We start from the raw sequence: 13,846 nt of genomic DNA, 5'->3' as shown, positions 1-13,846 counted from the left end.
CATTATTAAATGAATAGAATAAAACTAGCAAAAAAACCCAAAATGCTGAAAAATAATGTGAAAATAGGAGAACTAAGCATTTATCATAAGAGTTTAGCAAAACAAAATTCTTTGTTGCGTTGGCCGGGAATCGAACCCGGGTCAACTGCTTGGAAGGCAGCTATGCTCACCACTATACCACCAACGCCTGCTGATCGCTGTCTGCTGCCAACAGTATGAGAACCAGCGCAGTCAGGAGAGAGGAGCTCTAGTGTGTATAGATACTTATTACTGAGAGATCTATGATAAATTATTTATGGGATGGATATGAGAAATGTGCACATTTGCTCATATTTTCATCTTCTGCTGCTGCCTATTACACAGCGCCAACCTAATTTATATGCACATTTGCAATTTTATAGGAATCGTTTAGGAAGGCGAGATGCTTGTGGAACACGACGCCCCATATTTACAGGTGTAGGTCCCTAAATGCCCCAAATTTTCAAGCCACCAAATTTGCAAAAAAAGCCAGTGCTGTAAAAAGTGCACAATACGCCTCTGATTTTACAGCTGCGGTCTAACAAAAATAGCAGCCAAATTGCAGACATGTCTCTTGGCAGGTTGTATGCGACTCGTGTCCTACAATCCGACTGATTTTTTTTGCCTTGTTGCAGTCACTTTGTGTTGACATATATTGAGACCGTCATTGGATGAAAAACTTTTTGACAGTTAGGGTGATCAATGAGTGGAACAGGCTGCCACGAGAGGTGGTGAGTTCTCCTTCAATGGAAGTCTGCAGAGGCTGGACAGACATCTGTCTGAGATGGTTTAGTGACTCCTGCATTGAGCAGGGGGTTGGATACGATGACCCTGGAGGTCCCTTCCAACTCTTTGATTGCAAACCCCTTTAAGGCCCGGCAAACCCCTTTAAGGCCTATCTAACACACTTTTAACAAATTTATTTCACCATGATTTTGAGTTTTTTGCTAACATTCTTAGCTCCTTTTTTTCTGTCAATATTTCATATTATTTTTTGTCTCACGAAGATTATAATAACTTTATTTCTATAGTGCCGGTATAATCCACAGCACAATGATAACCAGGGCCGGACTGGTCATCGGGCAGTTCTGTCAAATGCCAGAAGGGCCGGTAGCAGTAGTGGGCCACTCAAGTGTGCCGCTGTCGGCTCACTCCCCCCGCTATCGGCGCACTCCCCCCCGCTGTCGGCACAGTCCCCGCCCCGCATTCAACTATACCGGCGTCATAGACGCCGGTACAGTTGAATGCAATGATGGAGGAGAGAGCGTCTGCTGACGCTCCCTCTCCCATCATTCCCCGCTCTGCCTGCCGCTGACACTGCGGGTGCGCGATGACTTCATATCATCGCGCACCTGCTATGTGTCGGGCGGGCAGACTGCAGCTGCTGAGACTGGAGCCAGGAGCAGCGCGGGGCATGAGGAGAGGTGAGTAGAGTGTTTTTTTTTTTATTATATAAATATATATCAATGAGTGATGACTGGATTGTGGGGCTTTTGGAGGGGGGGGGTTGCATTACATTCTATGGGGGCTGTGCTGCATTTCATTCTATGGGGGCTGTGCTGCATTACATTCTATGGGAACTGTGCTGTATTACATTCTATGGGGACTGTGCTGTATTACATTCTATGGGGGCTGTGCTGTATTACATTCTATGGGGGATGTGCTGCATTACATTCTATGGGGACTGTGCTGTATTACATTCTATGGGGACTGTGCTGTATTACATTCTATGGGGGCTGTGCTGCATTACATTCTATGGGGGCTGTGCTGCATTACATTCTATGGGGACTGTGCTGTATTACATTCTATGGGGGCTGTGCTGTAATGCTGGATACAGCTGTGATTATATGATATATAGTCGTGTTACACGCCCCTCGCTTCTTGTAACCTACAAGTGTACAAAGATAGACACAAGAGAAAATGACCCAGTTGCATATTAAATGCCAGAAGTGGGGATACTAAGTAGTATCAACCCACGCTTATAATATTTAATTGACTCCGTACCATAACTTTATAAATAGGAGAAGAACTGGAGTAACCAATTATTAAGTAAAAAAATGCTAAATTTATTTAGAAATAATCAAAGAACACACTATAAAATAGTCAATCAGGACGAACACACAGGGATACATACAATAGTAAAGTGCACATAAGAATCATGAGGTAATGCATCCATCCTAAATTTTCATTAGATGTAAATCAAAGTACTCGGCAAGTGAAGCCAGATAAGGCGTGGTAACCCCGTCATCTTTTGGGGCTCACCACCACCTTATTAGTCTTGTGCACAAGTCTTGGTAAGTTTTGCCTCTAATTTCCTATATAGCCTGTTCTTGTCCTACGGATATCCACATGATTATACCACACTTGGGCCTGATTTACCACGCCTTATCTGCCTTCACTTGCCGAGTACTTTGATTTACATCTAATGAAAATTTAGGATGGATGTGAAGCGCCCCCACTGCCGCAGGGCCGAGGGGTACCCGGTACCGGGCCTCTCTGTCTCAGTTCTGGGGTTGTCACGGTGGCTAGACCCGGCCCGTGACCCTGCTGAGGGGCGTCCAATGAAGGTGGAGAGTGATGCTGTTGTGGTGTGGTGCCGGTCGCAGTAAATAACAAGGACACCAGGTTGCAGTCTCTTTACCTCTTTACTGAAGGCTTCAGGATCCTCAGTCCGAAATACGGTTAACCGGGCTGCGTGAGTCCGGCCGGTCCGATGGCACCTCCAGAGTTCCCTTTGCAGGTGGAAATCTGTGCCTACCTTCTAGCGCTTGTGTGTTGCAGTCCTTCCCTGCTGTGCTTACAGGATAGTCCTCACAACTGTTGTGTCTGTTTCTGAAGTTCCCTCACAACTCGATTATGATGTTCTGTTTTGTCCCCCAGATGATATGGCTAGGACGCACCCGTATGACGGGTAGGCTCGGAGGTCTTCTGGGACCCTAGAGTCGCCCCTCTCCAGATGTTGCCCCTTGTGTCTGCTTAGGTGATTTTGGGTGAGACAGCCCGCCTAGAACTGACTGTCCTGCCGTAGGTTTGAAGTAAGGCCTGGAGCTCAATACTTCCTCGGCGTTCCGGCCACCGGCTACGCGCCTCAGTAGGATGTTGCCTCGTCTTACAGCACGACTCCTACTGATGATTCTCCTTGTTGCGTTGATCTCGTTTCTCACTCAGCACAATAAACCTCGCTTCTTGTCCTTTCTTGGGGTACCGCCGCAATGAAGTGCAGGCGCGGTCCCGTAACGTTCTTTCGGTTCGCTAGGCCTCTGTCAGGATCCCACCCCTGACAGGGACCCCCCTGAATCTTCCCCTGCAACACCCTCGGCCACAGGATGTTGCCTGGTTCCAACCCAGTCAGCTTCTCACTCACTTCCTATCTAACCCCCAGTTTTACCAGATTGTGAGGAGTGGCCTAATACATAGCACCCTTAGCTCCCCCTGGAGGCCAGACTGTGAAGTGTATTGGTGTCTGTGATACCTGGTCAGGTGAACTCCTTCAGTGCCATCAGACGTACCATAGCCCCCCTTAGCGGCGGAGCATCAGTACTGCAACGACCAGGACTCTGGGACGCTGCAGATGCATTACCTCATGATTCTTATGTGCACTTTACTATTGTATGTATCCCTGTGTGTTCGTCCTGATTGACTATTATATAGTGTGTTCTTTGATTATTTCTAAATAAATTTTGCACTTTTTTACTTAATAATTGGTTACTCCAGTTCTTCTCCTATTTATAAAGTGTACAAAGATATTATACAGTCACCAAGCGACAAGTGGGCCTGTGTAACTTCAAATGCCAGGGCTGAATTTTAGTCCCAGTCCAGCCCTGATGATAACCCTGTCTATTTATTTGAAGATCTGGCAAATAATGCTGAATTCCCCCTCCATCAGAAATGTGTGAGTGGCTATTCCCTCCCCACCAAGGAGGAAGGGACACATTTCCCACCAGGCATTGGAAATCCAGTTCTGTATTCATGTACTGATGATAGTTATGGTGCTATATTCATGTACTGACGGTAGTTCTTGTCCGTTACTCCGTGACTGATGATTGGTGATTTATTCATATACTGATGATGGTTCTACAGAATTTCGCCTCTAGCAGAAACGTGTGACTGGCTATTCCCTCCATGCCAAGGAGTCAGGGACACATTTTCCACTAGGCATTGGAGGTCCAGTGCTGTATTCATGTACTGATGACAATTCTGGTGCTGAATTCATGTATGTAAGTCAGTTTTTGTGATTTATTCCTTGACTGATGATTGTTTTGGTACTGTTGATAGTTCTATTGATATATTAATGTACATATGCAGATTCTGATGCAGTATTTATGTATGAATGATGGTTCTAATGATATATTTATTTATAGAATAGAATAGAATAGAATAGAATGTAAGTCCATAGAATGTAAGTCTGCAAGGACAGGGTCCTCTCCCCTCTGTACCAGTCTGTCACTGTAAACTTGTTTACTGTAAATGATATTTATAACCCTGTATGCAACCCCTTTCTCATGTACAGCACCATGGAATTAAAGGTGCTATATAAATAAATAATAATAATAATAATTTACTGATGATGCTTCTGGTAATGGAAGCCCCCCCCTACTTTACGTAGGGAATATAGGGGGGTCACATGGCCACACAGACTCTGCAGCACAATGGACAGTTTCTGTTGTTAACTAAGGGTTAATTGTTTGGTTATTTATGTTTACTGTTCTATTTATGGGTAAATCCGGCTCCAATCAGCTGTTTTGGCAGTCTTTTAACGGCTGACAATTGGTTGTCAGCGCGTTGCCAAGCTGTCGCCGGCATATTTATGGCCATGTTCTGGCAGGTTTCATTCATTGTGAGGTACCGTGTGAAGAAAGAAGACCCCCGTCTGGATGGAGAGCCTGCTGCAACAGATTCTAGCGAGAGCCGGGGAGGAAGACGGCGCTGAATGGCTTAGGACCTGCCTCAATACAAGGCCCATTACCTCAGCTCCAGAAGCCGTCCCTCCTCCATCGGACCCCAGCGCTGTGCCACAGCCCGCCTCTGATGTCACCGCCGAGCCAGCGCGGCAGCACCAGGAAGAGGAAGCCCCGAACCGCTTATCCCCATCGCCGGCGTCTTCTGCGGTCAGCCATCCACCGCTGGAGCGCAACAGGAAGTCCTGCCAGCCTCCAGCAAGGAGGTCTCAGAGTCCATCGCGAGATTCCCGGAGGCGTCATGATGAGCTGCCGTCCGCGTCATCAGGCGCCGCCGACAGGGCGGAAGTTCTTCGCGGCCGGAAGAAGCTTGCGACGAGAGCGCCAATTTCAAATGCTGGCTCTCCTCATTCGGCAGCTACAGGCTTTCCTTTTCCTCCTCCTTCCAGAGGTCTTCCTCCACACACCCGGGATTCGGAGTTCCTGCCTGCCTCAGCCACGCAGGTGCGCTCGCCTAACATGGAGGGCTCGAGCGCAGGCTGCGCACCGGAGTCACCACTAGAGGACAGAAGCGCTGGAAGGGGTGAGATTATTGATACCCATTTATCTATGTTTAACTCTGATATAAAGCGCATTATTCAGACTGTGCTTTCTGAGGCTTTAAACGGCGTTCTTCCTTCTGCCCCCCCTTCCATTCCCCCCATAGATTTGACTACTAGTGCTCCTAGGAATACCTTTAAGGAAGCCTTAACATGTGAATTATCCCCTCTAGGCTTCCATCTGAGCTCCGCAACCAAGGAGCTCAATAGGAACAAGAGCAGCCGAGTAAAATAGACAAGAAAGATGATAAACCTGATTCAGATGATGCTAAGCGTGCATTTAAATCTTTCAATAATTGGTTACAGGCGTTTTCTATTTACTCGACTGTTCTTGGCGAGAAATCACCGCAGCTATGTAGCAGGTTGTTCCAGCATATTGATATCATTCTTGAAGCTTACCGCAATTTTGGTGGAGTCGCTTGGCTTCATCCTGAGGTCCACTGGGGTAGTAAAGATGTTGGATTATGGTTAGTGTTGAGCATTCCGATACCGCAAGTATCGGGTATCGGCCGATACTTGCGGTATCGGAAATCCGATACCGAGTTCCGATACTTTTGTGGTATCGGGAATCGGTATCGGAACCATATTCATGTGTAAAATAAAGAATTAAAATAAAAAATATGGATATACTCACCTCTCCGGTGGCCCCTGGATCTTACCGCTGTAACCGGGAGCCTCCGTTCCTAAGAATGAGCGCGTGAAGGGCCTTCGTTGACGTCGCGGCTACTGATTGGTCCCGTGACCGCTCATGTGACCGCTCACGCGACCAATCAGAAGCCGCGACGTCAGCCGCGACGTCATCGAAGGTCCTTCACGGGCTCATTCTTAGGAACGGAGGCTCCCGGTTACAGCGGTAAGGTCCAGGGGCCGCCGGAGTGGTGAGTATATCCATATATATCCATATACTCACCTCTCCGGTGGCCCCTGGATCTTACCGCTGTAACCGGGAGCCTCCGTTCCTAAGAATGAGCCCATGAAGGACCTTCGATGATGTCGCAGCTGACGTCGTGGCTTCTGATTGGTCGCGTGAGCGGTCACATGAGCGGTCACGCGACCAATCAGAAGCCGTGACGTCATCGAAGGCCCTTCACGCGCTCATTCTTAGGAATGGAGGCTCCCGGTTACAGCGGTAAGATCCAGGGGCCACCGGAGAGGTGAGTATATCCATATTTTTTATTTTAATTCTTTATTTTACACATGAATATGGATCCCAGGGCCTGAAGGAGAGTTTCCTCTCCTTCAGACCCTGGGAACCATTCCGATACTTTGCATCCCATTGAAATGCATTGGTATCGGGTATCGGTATCGGCGATATCCGATATTTTTCGGGTATCGGCCGATACTATCCGATACCGATACTTTCAAGTATCGGACGGTATCGCTCAACACTAATTATGGTTAAATTTAATGTTACTTCAAAGACACTTTTCTTCCAGATCTTCAGCCACCCCTGTCCCTAGGAAAGGCTTTTGTTTTGCCTTCAATGAGTCCAATTGTAAATGGAGCTCTAATTGTCGGTTCCGTCACGAGTGCTCCTTTTGTGGGAATGCACACCCCGCTTTTAAATGTTTTAAAAAGCAATCAGCTCAATCACTTTCAAAAGAGTCTAACGGAAAGAGCGCAGACACCTGTGAAGGTGGAAAACATGGTTTCATGGCTAAATCAGTACCCAGACCAAATGATCAGTAGCCTGCTTTTTAACGGTTTTTCTTCTGGCTTCTTCGTTCCTCCTTTCAAGGGGTCTGGCTGCCAAATTGTTAAGAATTTACGCTCGGTTGATGTTTATCCAGAGGTAGTTGAAGAAAAAATTATGAGCGAATTGATACTTGGCAGGGTAGCTGGCCCTTTTTCCTCCCCTCCATTTACCAATTTTAGAATTTCTCCACTAGGTGTCGTTCCAAAAAGAGATCCGGGTTCCTTTCGGCTTATTCATCATTTATCCTTTCCTGCGGGATCTTCTTTGAATGATGAAATTAACAGTTCAGCCTGTTCAGTGTCCTATTCTTCTTTTGACAAGGCAGTTGACATTTTGCGGCAATTTGGTCAGGATGCTTTAATGGCGAAATCTAACATTAAATCTGCCTTTCGGCTTCTTCCTGTTCACCCTGACGGATTTTCCTCCTTGGGTTTTCATTTCCTTGATCATTTTTTCTTTGATAAATGTCTTCCCATGGGTTTTTCGTTGTCTTGTTTTTACTTTGAAAGCTTTTCTTCGTTTTTGCACTGGGTTTTGGAATCAAATTCTCCTGGGGCGGGCATTTTACATTATTTGGACGACTTTTTGTTTGTAGGTCCCTCTTCTTCCTCTGAGTGTCTTATTACGTTGAATTCTTTCATTGACTTGTGCAGACATTTCGGTGTGCCCATTGCTCACGAAAAGACTGTCTTTCCCTCTAAGTCGATCGAATTTTTAGGCATCGTTTTGGATTCCTCTGCTATGGAATGTAGACTCCCAGATGAGAAAATCGCTAAACTGCGTTCTGCTCTGTATAAATTTCTTTCCAAACCTAAATCTACCCTTAAGGAGTTACAGTCTTTATTGGGCCTTCTGAATTTTGCCGTAAGAATCATTCCGATTGGCAGAGCGTTTTCTCGCCACCTCTATGACACCACAAAAGGTGTTTCTTCTCCTAATTCCCATGTGCGAATCAGTTCTGCTTTGAAGGAAGACACCAGAATTTGGCTGTCTTTCCTTTCAGATTATAATGGGAAATCTTGTTGGCAAACCCCTTTCACTTCCTCGGATTCTTTCCCGTTTGTTGTCTCCGTTCAGACCTTCACTGGTTGTGGACTTTTATTTTCATCGCATTGGATCGCTCAAAATTGGCCTCATTCGTGGGTCTCGTGTAGCGTTACCAGCAACTTGATGGTTTTAGAACTTTTTTCTATTTTTTTGGGTATCTCTACTTGGGGTTCGCTTTTCCAAAACTCTAGAATTGTCATTTTATCTCTTGACCCTGGTGTGATTTTCTCAATTAACACCTTGTCTTCCAAAAATAAATGGGCTGCGAGTATTTTGAGACAACTGGTTCTGGTGTGTCTTAGGCTGAACATTTGGCTTAAGGCAAGCTCTGGCAGAAGCAAATATTATACCGCAACTGATGCTTTGTGTGCACGTCATTGGTCAATTTTTCGTTTGCAGGTACCAGAGGCGGATTCAGAAGAAACTCCTTGCCCGCATTTAATCTGGGACGTGATTTCAATCTGATCCCTCATTTTATCAAGAAATCTTTATCTGATAGATCATGGGCCAGCTACTCGGCCGCATGGTTCGCTTGGCTGAATTTTTGTAATTTACATGATTTCAACCCTAGAGTGGCTGACCCCATTTCTGGTCTAAAATTTTCTGAGTCTTTAGTAGTTCAAGGTTTGTCTTATTCTGCCGTGACCAAACATTTGGCGGGTGTTTCATTTTTTCTTAAACTTTTTGGAGAATTACCCTTGACATCATTTTTTCCTATTAAACAGTTTTTAAAGGGCCTTAAGAAGAGCACTTTTCAACCCGTCACCAGACGGCCGATTTCTTTGCCCCTCCTTAAAGATTTATGCTCGGCCCTAAGCCGGGTTTGTATAAATTCTGATGAAGTTTTGTTGTACCACGCAGCCTTTTGTTTGGCCTTTTTCGGGGCGCTTAGAATAGGGGAATTAGTATCTGCTAATAAATCTCATCCTTCTGGTCTGATGTTGTCCGATTTAAAGTTGTTTGATGTTTTTTTCATACTATTTATTAGGAAATCTAAGACCGATCAATTAGCAAGGGGAACAAGTACCAAAATTGTTTCTTTCCCTGATCCTTTCATCTGCCCAGTTTTTAACATTAGTCGTTGGTTACATGCCAGATCATCCTCGGATGGACCGTTGTTTATCCATAAAGACCGTTCGCCAGCTACAGTTTTTCAGTTTCATTTCATTTTAAAAAACTCTTTGAAAGTCCTAGGCAAAGAACATCTCAAAATCTCCTCTCACTCATTTAGGATTGGTGCTGCAACCGAAGCTTCTAGGGCTGGCCTCTGTGATTCGCAGATTAAACAAATTGGGAGATGGGAATCGGGGAGGTTTAAACTGTATGTGCGACACGACTTGTATGAGTATTAATTGTTGATTTATTTTCAGGTCCAACCATAGTTTGGATCATCGGGCACTCTTTTGTTTTCTGGGCGCAGAGGCAAGCTTCTCAACGGTGCTATACAGAGAATTTGTCCTTCGACCCTTCTTTGGTCCAAATATTTTGGCACGGTGTTCGCGGACTGAGATGGTATAATTTAATTTTTGAGTTTAACCCCTTCATGACCCAGCCTATTTTGGCCTTAATGACCTTGCCGTTTTTTGCAATTCTGACCAGTGTCCCTTTATGAGGTAATAACTCAGGAACGCTTCAACGGATCCTAGCGATTCTGAGATTGTTTTTTCGTGACATATTGGGCTTCATGTTAGTGGTAAATTTAGGTCGATAATTTTTGAGTTTATTTGTGAAAAAAACGGAAATGTGGCAAAAAATTTGAAAATTTCGCAATTTTCACATTTTGAATTTTTATTCTGTTAAACCAGAGAGTTATGTGACACAAAATAGTTAATAAATAACGTTTCCCACATGTCTGCTTTACATCAGCTCAATTTTGGAAACAATTTTTTTTTTTGCTAGGAAGTTATAAGGGTTAAAATTTGACCAGTGATTTCTCATTTTTACAACAAAATTTACAAAACCATTTTTTTTAGGGACCACCTCACATTTGAAGTCATTTTGAGGGTTCTATATGGCTGAAAATACCCAAAAGTGACACCATTCTAAAAACTGCACCCCTCAAGGTGCTCAAAACCACATTCAAGAAGTTTATTAACCCTTCAGGTGTTTCACAGCAGCAGAAGCAACATGGAAGTAAAAAATGAACATTTAACTTTTTAGTCACAAAAATGATCTTTTAGCAACAATTTTTTTATTTTCCCAAGGGTAAAAGGAGAAACTGGACCAAGGACGTTGTTGTCCAATTTGTCCTGAGTACGCTGATGCCTCATATGTGGGGGTAAACCACTGTTTGGGCGCACGGCAGGGCTCGGAAGGGAAGGAGCGCCATTTGACTTTTTTAATGAAAAATTGGCTCCAATCTTTAGCGGACACCATGTCGCGTTTGGAGAGCCCCCGTGTGCCTAAACATTGGAGCTCCCCCACAAGTGACCACATTTTGGAAACTAGACCCCCCAAGGAACTTATCTAGAAGCATAGTGAGCACTTTAAACCCCCAGGTGCTTCACAAATTGATCCGTAAAAATGAAAAAGTACTTTTTTTTCACAAAAAAATTATTTTAGCCTCAATTTTTTCATTTTCACATGGGCAACAGGATAAAATGGATCCTAAATTTTGTTGGGCAATTTCTCCTGAGTACACCAATACCTCACATGTGGGGGTAAACCACTGTTTGGGCACATGGTAAGGCTCGGAAGGGAAGGAGCGCCATTTGACTTTTTGAATGGAAAATTATCTCCATCGTTAGCGGACACCATGTCGCGTTTGGAAAGCTCCTGTGTGCCTAAACATTGGAGCTCCTCCACAAGTGACCCCATTTTGGAAACTAGACCCCCCAAGGAACTCATCCAGAGGCATAGTGAGCACTTTAAACCCCCAGGTGCTTCACAAATTGATCCGCAAAAATGAAAAAGTACTTTTTTTTCACACAAAATTTCTTTTAGCCTCAATTCTTTCATTTTCACATGGGCAACAGGATAAAATGGATCCTAAAATTTGTTGGGCAATTTCTCCTGAGTATGCCGATACCTCATATGTGGGGGTAAACCACTGTTTGGGTGCACGGCAAGGCTCGGAAGGGGAGGCGTGCCATTTGACTTTTTGAATGGAAAATTAGCTCCAATCGTTAGCGGACACCATGTCGCGTTTGGAGAGCCCCTGTGTGCCTAAACATTGGAGCTCCCCTACAAGTGACCCCATTTTGGAAACTAGACCCCCCAAGAAACTTATCTAGATGCATAGTGAGCACTTATAACCCCCAGGTGCTTCACAGAAGTTTATAACGCAGAGCCGTGAAAATAAAAAAATAATTTTTCTTTCCTCAAAAATGATTTTTAGCCCAGAATTTTTTATTTTCCCAACGGTAATAGGAGAAATTGGACCCCAAATGTTTTTGTCCAGTTTGTTCTGAGTACGATGATACCCCATATGTGGGGGTAAACCACTGTTTGGGCGCACGGCAGGGCTCGGAAGGGAAGGCACGCCATTTGGCTTTTTGAATGGAAAATTAGCTCCAATCATTAGCGGACACCATGTCGCGTTTGGAGAGCCCCTGTGTGCCTAAACATTGGAGCTCCCGCACAAGTGACCCCATTTTGGAAACTAGACCTCCCAAGGAACTAATCTAGATGTGTGGTGAGCACTTTGAACCCCCAAGTGCTTCACAGAAGTTTATAACGCAGAGCCGTGAAAATAAAAAATGTGTTTCCTTTCCTCAAAAATATTTTTTTAGCCCAGAATTTTTTTATTTTTGCAAGAGTAACAGGAGAAATTGGACCCCAAAAGTTGTTGTCCAGTTTCTCCTGAGTACGCTGATACCCCATATGTGGGGGTAAACCACTGTTTTGGCACACGTCGGGGTTCGGAAGGGAAGTAGTGACGTTTTGAAATGCAGACTTTGATGGAATGCTCTGCGGGCGTCAGGTTGCGTTTGCAGAGCCCCTGATATGCCTAAACAGTAGAAACCCCCCACAAGTGACCCCATTTTGGAAACTAGACCCCCCAAGGAACTTATCTAGATGTGTGGTGAGCACGTTCAACCCCCAAGTGCTTCACAGAAGTTTACAACGCAGAGCCGTGAAAATAAAAAATCATTTTTCTTTCCTCAAAAAAGATGTTTTAGCAAGCAATTTTTTATTTTCACAAGGGTAACAGGAGAATTTGGACCCCAATATTTGTTGCCCAGTTTGTTGTGAGTACGCTGATACCCCATATGTGGGGGTAAACCACTGTTTGGGCACACGTCAGGGCTCGGAAGGGAAGTAGTGACATTTGAAATGCAGACTTTGATGGAATGGTCTGCGGGCGTCACATTGCATTTGCAGAGCCCCTGATGTACCTAAACAGTAGAAACACCCCACAAGTGACCCCATTTTGGAAACTAGACCCCCGAAGGAACTTATCTAGATGTGTGGTGAGCACTTTCAACCCCCAAGTGCTTCACAGAAGTTTATAACGCAGAGCCGTGAAAATAAAAAATAATTGTTCTTTCCTCAAAAATTATTTTTTAGCAAGTAATTTTTTATTTTTGCAAGGGTAACAGGAGAAATTAGACCCCAGCAGTTGTTGCCCAGTTTGTCCTGAGTACGCTGGTACCCCAAATGTGGGGGTAAACCACTGTTTGGGCGCACGTCGGGGCTTGGAAGGGCGGGAGCACCATTTGACTTTTTGAACGCAAGATTGGCTGGAATCAATGGTGGCGCCATGTTGCGTTTGGAGACCCCTGATGTGCCTAAACAGTGGAAACCCCTCAATTCTAACTTCAACACTAACCCCAACACACCCCTAATCCTAATCCCAACTGTAGCCATAACCCTAATCACAACCTTAACCCCAACACACCCCTAACCACAACCCTAACCGCAACACACCCGTAACCCTAATTCCAACCCTAATCCTAACCCTAATCCCAACCGTAACCCTAATCCCAACCCTAACCACAACTGTAACCCCAACACACCCCTAACCCTATCCGTAACCCTAACCACAAGCCTAATCTTAACCCTATTTCAAACCCTAGCCCTAATTCCAACCCTAACTCTAATTCCAACCCTAACCCTAAGGCTATGTGCCCACGTTGCGGATTCGTGTGAGATTTTTCCTCATGATTTTTGAAAAATCTGCAGGTAAAAGGCACTGCGTTTTACCTGCGGATTTACAGCAGATTTCCAGTGTTTTTTTGTGCAGATTTCACCTGCGGATTCCTATTGAGGAACAGGTGTAAAACGCTGCGGAATCCGCACAAAGAATTGACATGCTGCGGAAAATACAACGCAGCGTTTCTGCACGGAATTTTCCGCACCATGGGCACAGCGGATTTGGTTTTCCTTAGGTGTACATGGTACTGTAAACCTGATGGAAAACTGCTTCGAATTCGCAGCGGCCAATCCGCTGCGGATCCGCGGCCAATCCGCTGCCAATCCGCTGCGGATCCGCTGCGGATCCGCGGCCGATCCGCTGTGGATCCGCTGCGGATCCGCTGCCAATCCGCTGCGGATCCGCTGCCAATCCGCTGCGGATCCGCTGCCGATCCGCTGCCGATCCGCTGCGGATCCGCTGCCGATCCGCTGCGGATCCGCTGCGGATCCGC

The 13,846-nt window shown here is 45.3% G+C and overlaps 1 non-coding gene across 1 annotated transcript; it reads right to left on the bottom strand.

The window, feature by feature from the left end:
* Positions 1 to 115: 115 nt before the first annotated feature.
* Positions 116 to 187, bottom strand: TRNAG-UCC (transfer RNA glycine (anticodon UCC)). Its single transcript has one exon. It is a non-coding gene; the product is annotated as a tRNA-Gly (tRNA).
* Between the last annotated feature and the right edge of the window lie 13,659 nt (positions 188 to 13,846).

The sequence above is a fragment of the Ranitomeya variabilis genome, chromosome 5, assembly GCF_051348905.1.
Source record: "Ranitomeya variabilis isolate aRanVar5 chromosome 5, aRanVar5.hap1, whole genome shotgun sequence".
NCBI lineage: Eukaryota > Metazoa > Chordata > Amphibia > Anura > Dendrobatidae > Ranitomeya > Ranitomeya variabilis.
This window is presented reverse-complemented; position numbering and strand designations above follow the sequence as displayed.